Here is a 14,377-nt window from a genome sequence, read left to right as displayed (position 1 = left end):
ACTTCACACCAGTCACAAAACTGGGACCATTCACTCTCTGACCAGAAAGCAAGGACTCTCCTTTGCCAGTTTACTAAAGGATCTTGTATAACATAGATAAATGGCTTGCTTACATTTCATTCTTTATTACAAGAGTTCTGAACATGTATTAACTAGGTGAAAACAGTGACTAGGAACAGATATTTAAGGTTAGCTACAGTATTCTCAGGCCATGATTGATGAAGGACATCTCTGCAGTTTTCAGAGCCCCCTCTGTGTCTCTCCTCCACTTTCCAGAAGCCACAGAATGACGGAAGAAATTTGGTCCTGCATCCTGTGTTTGGTCTTCCTAGAAACCAGTTCCAGTCTTCAGACCATCTAGCCATGATGCCTCATTACAAGCTCAGGTTTAAAAATTAAAACTAGGCTCCTATAAAAGAGAAGTCAGACCTGTACCTCAGAGTATTCCTTAAGTTTAATAGCCTGTGCCAAGAAAAATCAGTGATAAAGACAAAGTGCAGTTCTTAGGACACCATGGAGTCCATCACAGTCTGACATCATTCTGTGAATTAATCTCACCATATCTGCAGGATTCCCTCTTCAGGAATGAATCCTCCAACAGACAAATTTTGATGGTAGTAAAAACATAGAAAAGGCAGTGGTGACCAAAGAAATGTAGATATTTTTTAGCACAAGTTAGGTGTTTTGTCTTTCTTTTAAAGTGTCTTTATGGAGAAGACTGGGTGCCTACTTCTCATGTACACATGTGCCAGTCACCCCAGCTGTAAAGGAAACAGTAGCTTTCCTCTTCACCAAAGAAAGAGCTACATTTCCGCTTCCTATGCAGAATGATAGAGAATTGGGTTTTTTTTTTTCAGAAATGCGCATCATAACCACAGAAAGATGAGGGTCTCAAGATTCTAAGAAAGGCACTGAATGATTGACATGCTTTGAATGAGAAGCTCCCACAATTTCCATGAAAGTCCCTTTCGCTGGTCCAGCAAGGGTGGGCATCTACCCAAATCTATCCTCTATAGCTAGAGATGCAGAGGTAAATTCTTAGTATTTTGTCATTGCTATCTAATAAGGTCCAAAACTGAACAAGAAGCTGCATATAGCCATTGACATGGCTTCATTGATACTAAGTAAAAGTGGAGGAAGTGAATGTTATCGGAACATATGTATTTGTTTTATAATGTCAGTAACAGCAGGGATAAAATAAAATCATATATTCTCAGCAAATACCATGTATGAAAGAAGAGTAGAGGGTGAAATTTTCACACGGGAGTTAGTATCAATGAGTATAAAGTGATAGACTATAGTGGGATTGCTGATTATTCGTAAATCCTGGCAATGATTGACTCAATCCATATCAGTATTATTTAATACTCTCAGATGGTTTCCATTTGTCAAATATTAATGGTGACAGAAAGTACTTTTATAGATCATGAGCTTCTGAAGATAGCTTTTTGGTTACTTGTAAAATTGGACACCCCACCTTGGCCCTGTTGAGCTTATTACAGCTCATTCAGACATCTGAAAATCTCCTGACAAGTCTGCCTCCTACCAAATGGAGCCAGCGCTTTCAAATGGGTCTCATTAGACTTCTCATAAAGCCACCATGTGCTAAAAAGAGTTTCTATCTCAGACAGGTTCCCGCGTTCGAACTTATCAAGCCTCTATACAATTCTATTCCTGATTAGCAATTTGTCCTCCTAAGAGCTTTAAAAAAAAACACCTTCTATCTCAGCAATTTCATCCTTTTCCCATTTTTCCTTTATCGGCACATTCAAATGTATTTTACTCTTATCTTGGACCTGTCACTCAGCATATGTCAACTTCAAGAGTGCTGGACTGTAGCAGCGACTGTCAGTAATGTTTCAAGGGGAAAAGTAGAAAAGAAAGAGGTGGATGTCAGAATGCACGCATCACATCTCAGTAAGCTCTCTGACTTGATAAATAGCATTCTCATAAGTTCTAAATTATTTCCATCAGACAACCAAATGCCAGCCTAGGCTTTTGTCTAGGGGAAGCAAAGAGATCCTCTTTGACTATATGTTATCAAATTCTGAGCCCAATCTATCCACATCATCATTTTCCTTTCATACTCTAAAGCTTTCATTTAAGGCTCTTTTCTTTCTGATCTCATCCACCCCCGCTAAAGCTCACATCTTCTACGCTGTGTGTGTTCTGTCAAGGCTCCCTCACTCTCTGCTCTTTATCTGTGGCTTACCCACCCCTCCCCACTCACTCTTTCACAATGGAAAACCTTGATCACTGTCCTTGCTGTGTGTTTTTGAAGGTTCTGCTCACGCCTCTGGTTCCAAAAGTCAAAGACATCCTTGCAATGGCAGAGACTGCAATTTATCCATAGCACCAGAGTCTGGCTCATAGGTGGAAAGTCCCCAAATAGTGGTCTACTGTGCTGGTGCTGAAAGCTCGACTGGATGGGTGGATAGGAGATATGCAAATACTGTTGAGCATCGCTTCACAATAAGAAAGTTGTCTGAGAACCATGGTGGTTGTGATGTTACTTTTAAATGCACCTTAATAAATAAGCGTGACTAATGACACACTTGAGTGATATGGCATTATACTGACTACTTTAGCCAGCTGTAACATGGTGGAAGGGATCTGTGTATCTAAACATGTCTAAATACAGAAATAAAATAGTCAAATTACAGTGCAAAGGGTAAAAGGGGGTATTCCTGGGTCGGGTGATTTTCTCTGTGGGAGCTCTGACCATGGATGAGAGGTGAGGACGTACAGAAGGAAAGGATGTTACTGTTCTCCATTCCTGCACACTGGCGATATGGATTCCCCTCTGTGTGTTGTGTGTTTTATTACCATTGGTTAATGAATGAAGCTGCTTTGGCCTATGAGAGGGCAGAATATAACCAGGCTGGAAGAGATAGAGAAAGATAGGTGGAGTCAAGGAGATGCCATGTAGCTGCTGAAGGAGAAAGATGCCAGAACAGAACCCTTACCTGATAAGCCACAGCCTCGTGGTGATTCACAGATGAATAGGAATGGTTAATTTAAGATTTAAGAGTTAGTTAATAGGAAGCCTGAGCTAATAAGCCAAACAGTGTTGTAATTAATATTATTTTGTGTGATTATTTAGAGTGGGTGACTGGGGACAAATGAGCAGTCTCTGCTTACACACTGCAACTAAATTAAATGTACCAAGAATAAAATAAAATCCTAAACAAGTCTTGACTTACTGCAACTCTCTATTTTATAATTTTTTAATTTTAAATATGTTTTCATCTTTTTATAACAGGAGACATGGAAGCAAAATCTAACTTGAGTAAAACTGAAAAAGAAAAAAAGAAAAGACAACAGAAAACTAGAAATTCAGTGTAAATGTCTTTAGTAGAGAAGGAACTTAACTTTTTTTTTACATATAGTAATGAAGTACTAACAACTTTTCTAAAAACTTCAGACCAGGTGACAGATAATTTTTTTCTCAGTGACCCTTCTTAAAGGAAAGCTTGAGCCAGGTTGAATAACATCATCCTTGGTCTATTAATGAATAGTTTCATTGCAACATGTCCTAGTGGATTTGAAGTCAGAAAATCTTGGTAGAAATCGACTACTCTACCTATGTGACCAAAAGGTGGGGTTCACACAAGGATTAAATGATGAACTGATTATTGTAGGCCTGCTCTGTCCATACCCATGATGAGATGGTTCTCCACATCCCAGATGATGAAATTAAAGCAGTGTGGGAGAAAATGTGCACAAGGCCACCAAGCTCCCAGGTTAGTTTCCTATGGGAACTAATGCAAAGTACCACAAAGTTGGTGGCTTAGAGAAACAAATTATATTATCTCACAATCTCAAGACCAAAAGTTATGAGTTTCTATAGGCCCAAGTTCAGGCGCTGGCAAGAGAAAGTCTATTCCCTTACCTGCTGAAGCGTCCAGAAGCTGTATGCATGCTTTTGCTAGTGCTCCCTAGCTGGTATCACTCCGATTCCTACCACATATCTTACTTCCTCTTCCTCTCAAATCCCCACTGCCTTTCTATCTTGTTTATAATAGAGTCATCCTGGATGTTCAGAATAACCTTTCATCTTGACATCCTTCATCACACTCTTAGTGGTTTTGGTTCTTATGGCAAAATACCTGGGGCTAAGCACATTATAGAGAAAAAACCATCATTTAGACCAAAGCTTTGGGCATCCAAGTACATAAGACTACTGTTTATTCAGCTCTCTGAGGGCTTTGGGCTATACCGTGGTAAGGCAGGAGGCATTATGATAGGGACACACCTTAGAAGGGCTTGGGGCCAGGTTCACTCTCTCCATAAAGGCTTGCTATCTTGGAACTAACCAGTTCTTTGAAAACTGTGTTAATCCTTTGCAAAGATGAACCCCTCGTGACCCAGCATCTTCCTTTGTGCCCTGCCAACTCACAGTTCCACCACATCAACGTTGCTATACTGGTACGCGTGCTTGCAGTGTGTGAACCCATCTCAAGCATACAATCACTATAAAGTGTGCCTTGCATGCAATATGATATGTATAGTCTGAGACATGGTACTGAAGAAAACCTAACAAAGCCGCCATGCATGTAGGGCAGAAAACATGGAAAGAAACACTTCCTGGGAAGACTGTCCAACTTCTCCAATGCATCGAAGAAGAAGGAACTCTAAGGGAAACTACAGAGAAAGTAGAGAGCATGAGAAACCGCAAGAAAAATAGACACAGCACCCTACAGGCTGTGAATACTGAGCCCAGGTGATCACTGAATGCTGAGCTCTGCTCTCCTAAGATTTGTATACTGTACACTAAGTCCCCATATGGCAGAGTGTGACTGCATTTGAACAGAAGATTAGCTGAGGCTCTTAAAGTCCTGATGCAGCCTGTTTGTTATTATTGTACAAAGATAGGGTAAGGACAGAGAGAAACTGGGGAATGTGCACGAGCGCTCGCACGCCCCCAGCCCTCCCTCACACACATATTTGCGTGCACATTTAATGTGCACAGCAAGAAAGGAGATAGAGACAGAAGAATGGAGAAGGAGAGAAAACACAGTGTTGCAAAAACTGCCTGTAAGCCATGTGAAATAGGCAGGGAGGAAACCTTGCCAATGGAGCTGGCGTGTCTAGCTTTCAAAATAGGGAACATACTACTGAAGCCATTCAGTGATCAGTATTGTATACACAGCTCTAGTAAACTCATGCAAAGATCCGCAAAACCATGCTGGGTAAACAGAGGTAGGGGCAGGGAAGATGAGCAAACAAGGAAAATGCTGAGTGTAAGGACTAAGGCATAATTCAAGCAGGAAAACCTGAGTTCAGATCCCAGCATCACATCTGAACTGGATGCGATGGTCAGAGCCTGGGACCTCAGAGTTGAGAAGACAGAGAAAGGAATATCCCTAGGCTTGATGGTCAGCCAGCCTAGCTGACATGATGAGCACTCTTTCCAAAAACTAAGGCAGAAAGTGTTGGAGGGGAGACACCTGACAGTAACCTCTGGATTCTACAAGACCATGCACACCCATGCACATGTGCTTGTAGATACACATCCCCCCCAAAGAAAACTGTCATAAATATGCATATGCATACAGATAGAAGAAAAGGATAAACCAGGGGTTCTTCCGTTTTCCAGGGCAGTTGAGTAATACAAGCAACTTCCCTTGTGCCTTTATCACTTTCTGTGCTAATAATTCAGTGAGTGGTTACAGGCTAGTGTTACAGCTTTGTAGCCTGTGCTTAATTCTTAGGTTTAAATTAAAACAATTTTTCATTCCTCCCTCCTGTCCTCTTACTTAAAAAGACATTTCACTTGGCGGCGTTTAGAAGCTAGGACCTACTTTGTTGCTACACGTGTATTCAAGTCTCCCTACTTTTTAATTCAAATCCTTCCACACAGTCTCACACGCCAAGGCCATTTTTTGATACATGGGTAATCCTCAGGATTAGTTGGCTGATGGCTTCATAATACCCGCATGATTTAGCAATTTCCCCATCTACCTCTCATCCCTGTCTGCTCTGTTTTCTGAGGGGAGAAATTAAGATTTTAATACCAGTGAGTTGTTTTTTTTAAAAAAAAAAATAAAACTTTCTACTTGACAAATTAAAAAAGAGATTTAAAAATCATTAAAGCATTAACATATTGGATACTAATTTTCTGAGCATTTAGGGGCGAATCAGCAAACATAACAATGCCAAGATGATTATGGTTGAATAATAGTGCAAGCGATGTAAGGTGCCATCCGAGCTAGGCCTTCAAGGGCTTGTTCATGACCAAGCCAGTGCTCTGGAGAACTAGACAATGAGAATGGAGTAAATGCCTTTCGGAAAGGAAAGTCAGAAACAGAAGCAAAAGGAACAAATGAGAAGCTTGTGGGAGAACATCTCTGCTTGCCAGAATGTGACCCATCCGTTAAGGCACAGTGACAGGACAGGTCCTGCTCTACGGTCGCTGGGATGTGACATTGCTGAAATCACTTCCGTGAAATGGGGAGCATTTTTCTTCATTTGCTGGATTTTTACCTAAGTCCAATGGACAGAAACTATAGAAGGACTTCATATTCAAGTGTAAGAGAAGGTTGATGAAGGAAAAAAGACACCCACAAATTTTGACAAGGTCTTTAGCAATATAGTATATAGTATATAGGATACTGCTCTGGGAAGGAATCCTTCCTATTCTTCTGGTTCTGGCATACCCCACTCTCTGTTCTCTTAAAAAATAATAATAAAAAAGATCACTGATTTCCGTGAGTTCCATGTCTTATCAGTGTTTCTCAATGATGCTGTCAATGGGCATAATGGCAGTTCAGTCCTTGCTGGTTCCAATAATTTTGTTTTTGTTGCTGTTTTATTTAGTTTTGTTTCCAATTTTCAAAAATATTTCTTTCACGTGATATTCTTGAAATCTTCAAGAACTAGCCCATAGCAATGGGTGCTTTAGAAACTGAGACTCCATTATCATCATCATCATCATCACAAGGCACAGAAATGAGACCCTGGCATTGGTGCTGGGGGATGTTTGCTCACTAAATGTGGTATGCCTGTTCAATTCTCTTACCTTACTCCCTGCACGTGGCCTATATCCAGTGAGAATCAGATGAAGGAAGGATGAAGTGCTGTGTTCTGATCATTCTCCCAGGATCTCTCCTCCATACCTGACTATGCTCTGGGCCTGGTGGAAGAGCAGTAATACAAGTTACCATCCCAGGGTCAGCCCTTGAGTGTATAGGTTTTGTTTTTCCTTCCTTCCTTCCTTCCTTCCTTCCTTCCTTCCTTCCTTCCTTCCTTCCTTCCTTCCTTCCTTCTTTTCTTTCTTTAATGAGGAAATGGGACTTAAACAATATACCTCTAATTTCAGGCTGAGAATATGGAATAGGACAGAAAGCATCAGGCAGAGATACAGAAAGGGACAAATTGTTTCAGAAGATAGAGAATTTAGGGAAATCTTTCTGATGAACTTACAGAAGTCTATGGAGAGTGGAGTCATTGGAACACAACCCTGAGGCTGAAGATTATCTAGACCAGGGGCTCTCAACCTATGGGTCTAGATTCCTTTGGGGTTGAACAACCCTTTAACAGGGGTCATATATTTAATACCCTGAATTTGAGATATATACATTGTGATGCATAAGAGTAGCAAAATTGCAGGTATGAAGTATAAGTGAAATAATTTTATGTTTGGGAGTCACCACAGTATGAGGAACTGTGATAAAGGGCCGCAGGAATAGAAAGGTTGAGAACCATTGACCTAGAGTTAGGAGAACAAGGGTGAAGGACCTGTCTGTTTGGTTGAAAAGATTAGGAACCACACGAAAGTAATTTCTATGAAAGAATTCAAGGAATCAGAGGTCATACTAAAACTAAAATTTGTCAATACTTTTAGGTATATAAGGTGTATTTAATTTTTCCAATAGCCCTTGGAATGAGACATTGTTATTTTCAGGGCTTATAAAATGAAGAAATCAAGGTCACCTTGCTAGTCACATGTCAAAATGAGACTGTTTACTCTTTAAACTCCCATGTGCTGGAATGCTGAAAAATTAACATTAATAATGCAATGGCACCCATATACTAGAGGGTCACAGAGGAAGCATCTTTTATAACATGTCTGGAAGAATTCCCAAAAGAACACCTTTATTAGAAAGGGTGATTGCAAGAGAGGTATAAGCAGATTCTAGGAAGAGAAGTGAAAATGAGCAAATCCAGCATCAATAGAGAAAGTAAAATGAAAAGTTTGAACGTCGGAACAGCAATAGTGAGAATAAGTGTGACAGGGCAAGGAATGAGAAACCTGAGGTCTACAATATCCGCTCTGAAGAGATCTGTCTATCAAGTCACAAGATTTGGCTTCAATTCTGAACTTACTAAGTCAACAGATTTGACCCTAATGGTATTTGCCTTCCCTAAAGGAGACACTGGATACGGTGTACAAATGGATAGAGGGAAGGAGGTGGGACCTACAGTTGTTCTTAATTAGGAAGCTCTTACCGAAGTCTGCAGAAGAAGTACTCAAGGTCATTGGGGTAGAGATGAGCGAATCCGATTTAACAGGCGCTTGAGAAGTAAAATGGTTAGGATGTCGTAAGTGCTTACTTACATGGGTAGAGCGGAAGAAGGGAGTAAGTTGATGAAAACTCATGAGGTTCAGGCATCTAGCTGTGAACACAAGTAAGATGGACGAGTCATTATGCATGCAAGGAAATTCCAATGATAATGGTGATAATCATCGCCTCCTAATGAGTCTCATTGCCTCTGGTCCTTCTCTGCTCCAGTTCATTCTTCATAGGGTCTAATTTAGCAGATTATTTTAGTGAGGCTACAGTTACTGAAACAATCTAAGTCTGCTGTTATCTTTAAAACTTTGTGGGAAAGTGGGAGAGGGAAAAGAAACCTTCCACCCCAATTTCAAATATGAGATATAGGTTTCTTATTTTAAGATACGCTTTGCTTGGACTTGACGCTTCTTAGTAAAATTAATGCAATGTTCTGGTTATTGGAACAGTACAATATGCTGAGAATGGTATTAGTGTGTTTTTATTTTTTATCTACTTATAATAGCCCTCTTAGACATCAGGTTAATTTGCATAATTATCCTCATTTGTCAAATAAGAAAACTGAAGATGAGAGAGATCTAGTCATCAATTAAGGACACATATCTAGAAACTGGCATCTTTGGAATTTGCACAGGCTGTTTAGACTGCAAAGCCATTCTTTTCTGGTATCACAACAAAATGCCTATTTTCTTTTTTTTTCCTTTCCTTTTTTTGGGGGGAAGGGTTTGAGACAGAGTGTCTCTGTGGCTTTGGAGTCTGTCGTGGAACTTACCCTGTAGACCAGACTTATTAGAGATCCACCTGTCTCTGCCTCCTGTGAGCTGGGATTAAAGGTCTGCACCACCACTACCACCCGGCACCAAAATGCCTATTTTCATGTATCTAAAAATGTCATATTCATGCATATTGGTCCTATGTCTGTAATGAAACATCGGACAAAACAAGGTAAAGAGGAAGAACTGATCTTGTGGTTTCAGGGTGTCTAGTCCCCCCTCCTTGACCAGTGCAGTACCAAATCTTACCAAGTCACCAAATCTTGGTGACACCGTTGTAATGGGACATCATTACAATAGCAAACATGAACAATAGAGAGATACATAAAGGAGCATGGTGCTGCACCAAGGGCATGCCCCTATTATCAGCTTCCTCAAATGTCCCAATCTCCTATTTTTGCCAAACTCTTGGTAATATCATCACCCTCTGAATCCATCAAGAGGCCAATCCATTTATTATTCAAATCCCTTGTGATACAGTCATCTCCGAAACACTCTCCCAAGGTCACCCATGTGGATGCCTAGTTTTTCTCAACCCAATCAAGTCTACAGTATTAACCATGAGAACATTTTATACACTTAAATAATACATAATAGTATTTGTAAATAATATGTAAATCAGTTTCATTTACCTCAGAGATGTAAATAGTATGTTTTGACTGTGTAAGCAGTTTATTTAGTATAATAATTCAAATACTCCACAGAAAACTTTCAGTGGACTGACCTGAAGTGAGGAGTAGCAGTTAATAAAGTTCTACATTAGATTTTATTATGGAATTTTCATAATATATCATTATATGTTGCCTTTGTCCGTCACTCTTTCCTATCCTTCATCCACCTAACTCCTTCTTTCTTCTTCATGTCTTCAAATAGTCTTTCATTCTGCCTTCATCTTTCATGTTATGTGAGGACCATTCCTCTTTTCCCTCCTTCCTTTTCCCTCAATATTTCCTCCTCCCCTCTCATGGTCTTTTCTATTTTCAGCACCACACACCCCCATACACACATACACACTTTAAAACTTCATTCTGGCTTATTTCACCAAAGTAATAATGTTTAATTCCATCCATTTTCCTGAAAATTGTTATTTTTTATTTTTATGTATAGAATAAATAATATGTATATTTCCATTTTTCTTTATTAATTCAGCTATTTATGGACATCTAGGTTTTCATTTCTTAGCTATTTTAAATAGTATAATAGCAAATGTGGATGTGCAAATGCCCATAGGTATAGTGGTTTGATAAAATTATATTTGCCACTGTATTTTATTTCAAAATATAGCACTAGAACTTTCTATAGCTTACCACTGAAAAACATTCAAGAAGTGGGGTTTTGTTGCTTGAAAGCTATACCACCTATAAAGTTGAGTGACCATTATCCTTAAGACCTAAAACCTGGAAAGTGCTAAAGTTAAATGACTAATTTTCTATCTTTTCTTTGACAATTTTAAATTCTGATATGGGGAGCCAGAAATATGTAGACTAAATTGTTTGTTTGTTTACTTGAGAGGTTTTAGGAAAATTGCCAAACATCTTCACTTTTATTTCTTTACATATGAAAGAAAAATGATCGCACTGTTCACTACTCGGGAGACTCCTGGGAGGATAAAAAGCTGTAATATATGTTGATTTCTTCTTACAGTGTCTGCATTTAATTAGTGTGAGTTCATATTGCCGGGTGTTTGGGGCTCAATGTGAAGAAGAAAAGAAAAGGTTAGTGTTGAATAGCTAGTTTCTAAACAAGAACTCTGTAAATATTAAGAATATGAGATGAGGGCTTGAGAGATGGCTTAGCAGACAACTCTTTCAGTGGACCTGAATTTGGTCAGCACAACTTCACATGAACAATTCTGTCTATAACTAGAGTTCCAGGGGATCTATCTTATGAAAACAGATGCTTAAAAGAAATCCCACACTAGCTCAGAACTGAGTATAATAAAAGATTATTTATTTAGGGGTAGACTCACGGATTATAGTCCTCTGCTCAAATGGGGACCAGCAACCAAATTACATAGCCACAGCCGCAGCCAGCACCAAGCTTTACATGGGCATTTTATAGTATAAGAGGCCACGCCCAAGTGGGCGGGTAACTTAAAGGCTACTGGCTGAAGGAGTTCCTACAGCACCCTTAGTCACTGTTGCTATGAAAAGACACAATGACAAAGGCAACTCTTAAAAGATAAAGCATTATATTGGGGGCTTGCTTATTGTTTCACAGGCTTACTCCATTATTGCCGTGAGAGGGAGCATGGCAGCAGGCATGGCTAGAGAAGTAATTGATTCACAGGTGGAAAGAGAGAGGCTGGGGCTGGCATAGGCATTTGAAACCTCCAAGCCCACCTTCAGAGACACACTTCCTAGAATAAGTCCACATCTCCTAATCCTTTCAAGTAGTACCACTCCCTGGGGTCAAAGCATTCAGATATAGAGTCTATGGGAGCCATCTTATTCAAACCACCAGAGGATCTAACACCCTCTTCTGGCCTCAGCAAGTACCACACACCATGTTAAACACACATATATGCAGACCCTCATACACATAATAAAGAAATAAATGTTCTTAAAGAAATATGAAATAAACAGCTTTTGTGATTAGATGTCAAACCTTCAGGGAAGGAGTCAGAAAGTGGAAAAGCACTTCTGGGTATCTAATGTGAACATATGTCCAATGATGGGACTACAAGGGATCCGTAAACAAAGTATAGATTGAGAAAAGAAGAAAATAATGTACCCAGTGTGGGTTATATTAAGTTTTAAGAAATTAGATATTTAAGAAATACAGTGGCATGTGGATATTTGAATTGGAAACTCATTCAAGGGAATTTGCAATATGGTTGTGAATGAAAATGAATCATTGGGAGGAAGACTACACAGAGGCAGAAAATGTGTTCAACCATGATAAAAAGGTGAATGTATGGCTGGAGATGTAGCACAATTGGTAGAACTCTTGCTTAGCATGCAGAAATCCCTGGGCTCAAATTTTATCAGCCCTGTAAGACTGATAGTGGTGGCACATGCTCCTTACGCCAGCCCTGAATCCTGAGATCCCAGGTTCAACATCATTATCCATTACACAGGGATCCATGGCCAGGGTGAGCAGCAGAAGCACCTGTCTTTAAAAGAAAGGGAGGAGACAAATAAAGACCCCAACTAAGTGGAAGTAAGAAAAAGCAATGGTGGCAGAGTCCATATTGGTTGGCAGCCCATATATGGCAGTTCTGCTGAACTTGTCCTCTTGGGTTTCGCGGTCTCAGTTGATGAGGACAACTGATCAAGTCTCTTCCTGGACAGGGCAAATTAGGGGAGGACTAATTCAAGTAGGATGTGGTCAATAAGACCTGGCAATTTTGACTTCATATTTGCTGAAACACTGCAGCTACTCATTCAGAATGAGAATAAATCAGTCATACTTGCATCTGATTTCAAGTATGAGATCTGAAATTGTGGCTATTTAAATTTATAACTTTTGTACAGATTGATATTTCCATCTATGGGTAAACTTGTGTTCCAGTTACTCTCCTCTCTGTTCTCTCTTATCTTCCTCCCATTCCTGCTAGGCCCCGCCCCTTGTTTCTCTCTACATCTCTTTTTCATATTCATGATTCTTTGTTTTGCTTTATGTCCTGCTGATTTTTTTAGGGGGGGTGTAGAGTTTAATTATGAGAGTAAGGGGTTTTGGAGAGGATCGGAGAATGGGGTGCAGAGAAAGAAGAAAGAGAGAGGAGAGGGGTTAAGAGCAGGGGTAGTAGTTACCTCTTCAGCAGAGGGAGGGACAGAAAGAGAGCTTGTTTTCTGTCCCACTGATTTTAACAAAGGCCATCTGTGTAATCACGTGTTTGGAACTATGCCACAGAGCCTGGTGAGCTCACCAGTAAGCTCACAACTGGATATCACGCCACTTTTTCTCCCATAATCGGTGCGCTGCCAATAGTTCAGCAGTAAGTGATAGGACCACGTTATATACTCTCTGAATTCTGGCTGGGCTCCTCTTGTATAGGTCCAGTGCCAGTTAACTCAGCTGCTGTGAGTTCATAATTATTACGGCCATGATAGAAGATGCGTTTTCATGACCTGTTGTTATGCTTTCTGCCCCCTATTCCATAATGATCCCTGAGAATTAAAGGGGGTGGAATCAAATGTCTTATATATAGCTGGTTCCTAAAATTACTACTTTCTATCTACTTCCTGTACAGCCATGTGTCTCTGTGTTCATCCCATTCACCCCAAACAAAGGCTTCTATGACTTCAGCTGAGATTAGCCTTTGTCTATGGATATAAACATAGATATTTAGAAGATGGTTTGAAATGTCAGTTGAGGCTCACAGTATTAGTAGGTTCCTTCTAGGTCCTAAAACCTCCTCAGTCATAGATTTTTGACTGGGTTTACAGTACCAGGCATGGATTACCTCTTGTAGAACACACCTTCAATCCAACCACAGCATTAGGTAATCCCATAAACATTCTGCTACTATTGCTTCAGTGGGTACACATTTCCTGGAAGATTAGTATTATAGTCCAGAGCTCACAGTATCATTGGTGCATTTCTTCTACCAGCAACCTACATAGCACTACCCAGCAGTAGGAAAACCAGACAACAGAGAGGAATCTTCTAGCTTGGCTTCAGCTTAATTTCTTTGTATCTTACATACCAAGTACGTGGTATTTTCAGGATTAGGATTGTAATCACTAGCTCTGACAAGCAGCTAGTGAGAATGAGCAATGACAGAAGCCTGCATTGTTTGGGGAAGCCCTTGGGGCTCTGTGACTTACAGACGTACAGGGATTCACCTTTGGCACTGAAATCTTGTTTATTGGCTCATTGCTTAACGACCAGTATTGTCTAGCAATGTAAGGTATCTGCCTTTATAGTTCTCTTAATGTTTTCAATTGGGTCATAAGATGATATATTATTTTGCATGCTCCCTTCATTTTGATTGCCCTATCTGTCCCCACGTATTTTATCTCCCCTGTTACATCACCTCTCTATACTTAGACCATTCCTTGGCAAGTTTCCCCCTAACTTTGCCTATGAGCAACACTCTCTTCCATCCTTTCCCAGGTTGTGCATGAATTCCAACTTAAACAC

The sequence above is a fragment of the Chionomys nivalis genome, chromosome 23, assembly GCF_950005125.1.
Source record: "Chionomys nivalis chromosome 23, mChiNiv1.1, whole genome shotgun sequence".
In the NCBI taxonomy this organism is placed as follows: Eukaryota; Metazoa; Chordata; class Mammalia; order Rodentia; family Cricetidae; genus Chionomys; species Chionomys nivalis.
The sequence above is the reverse complement of the archived record's forward strand: the minus strand, read 5'-3'. Positions refer to the sequence as shown.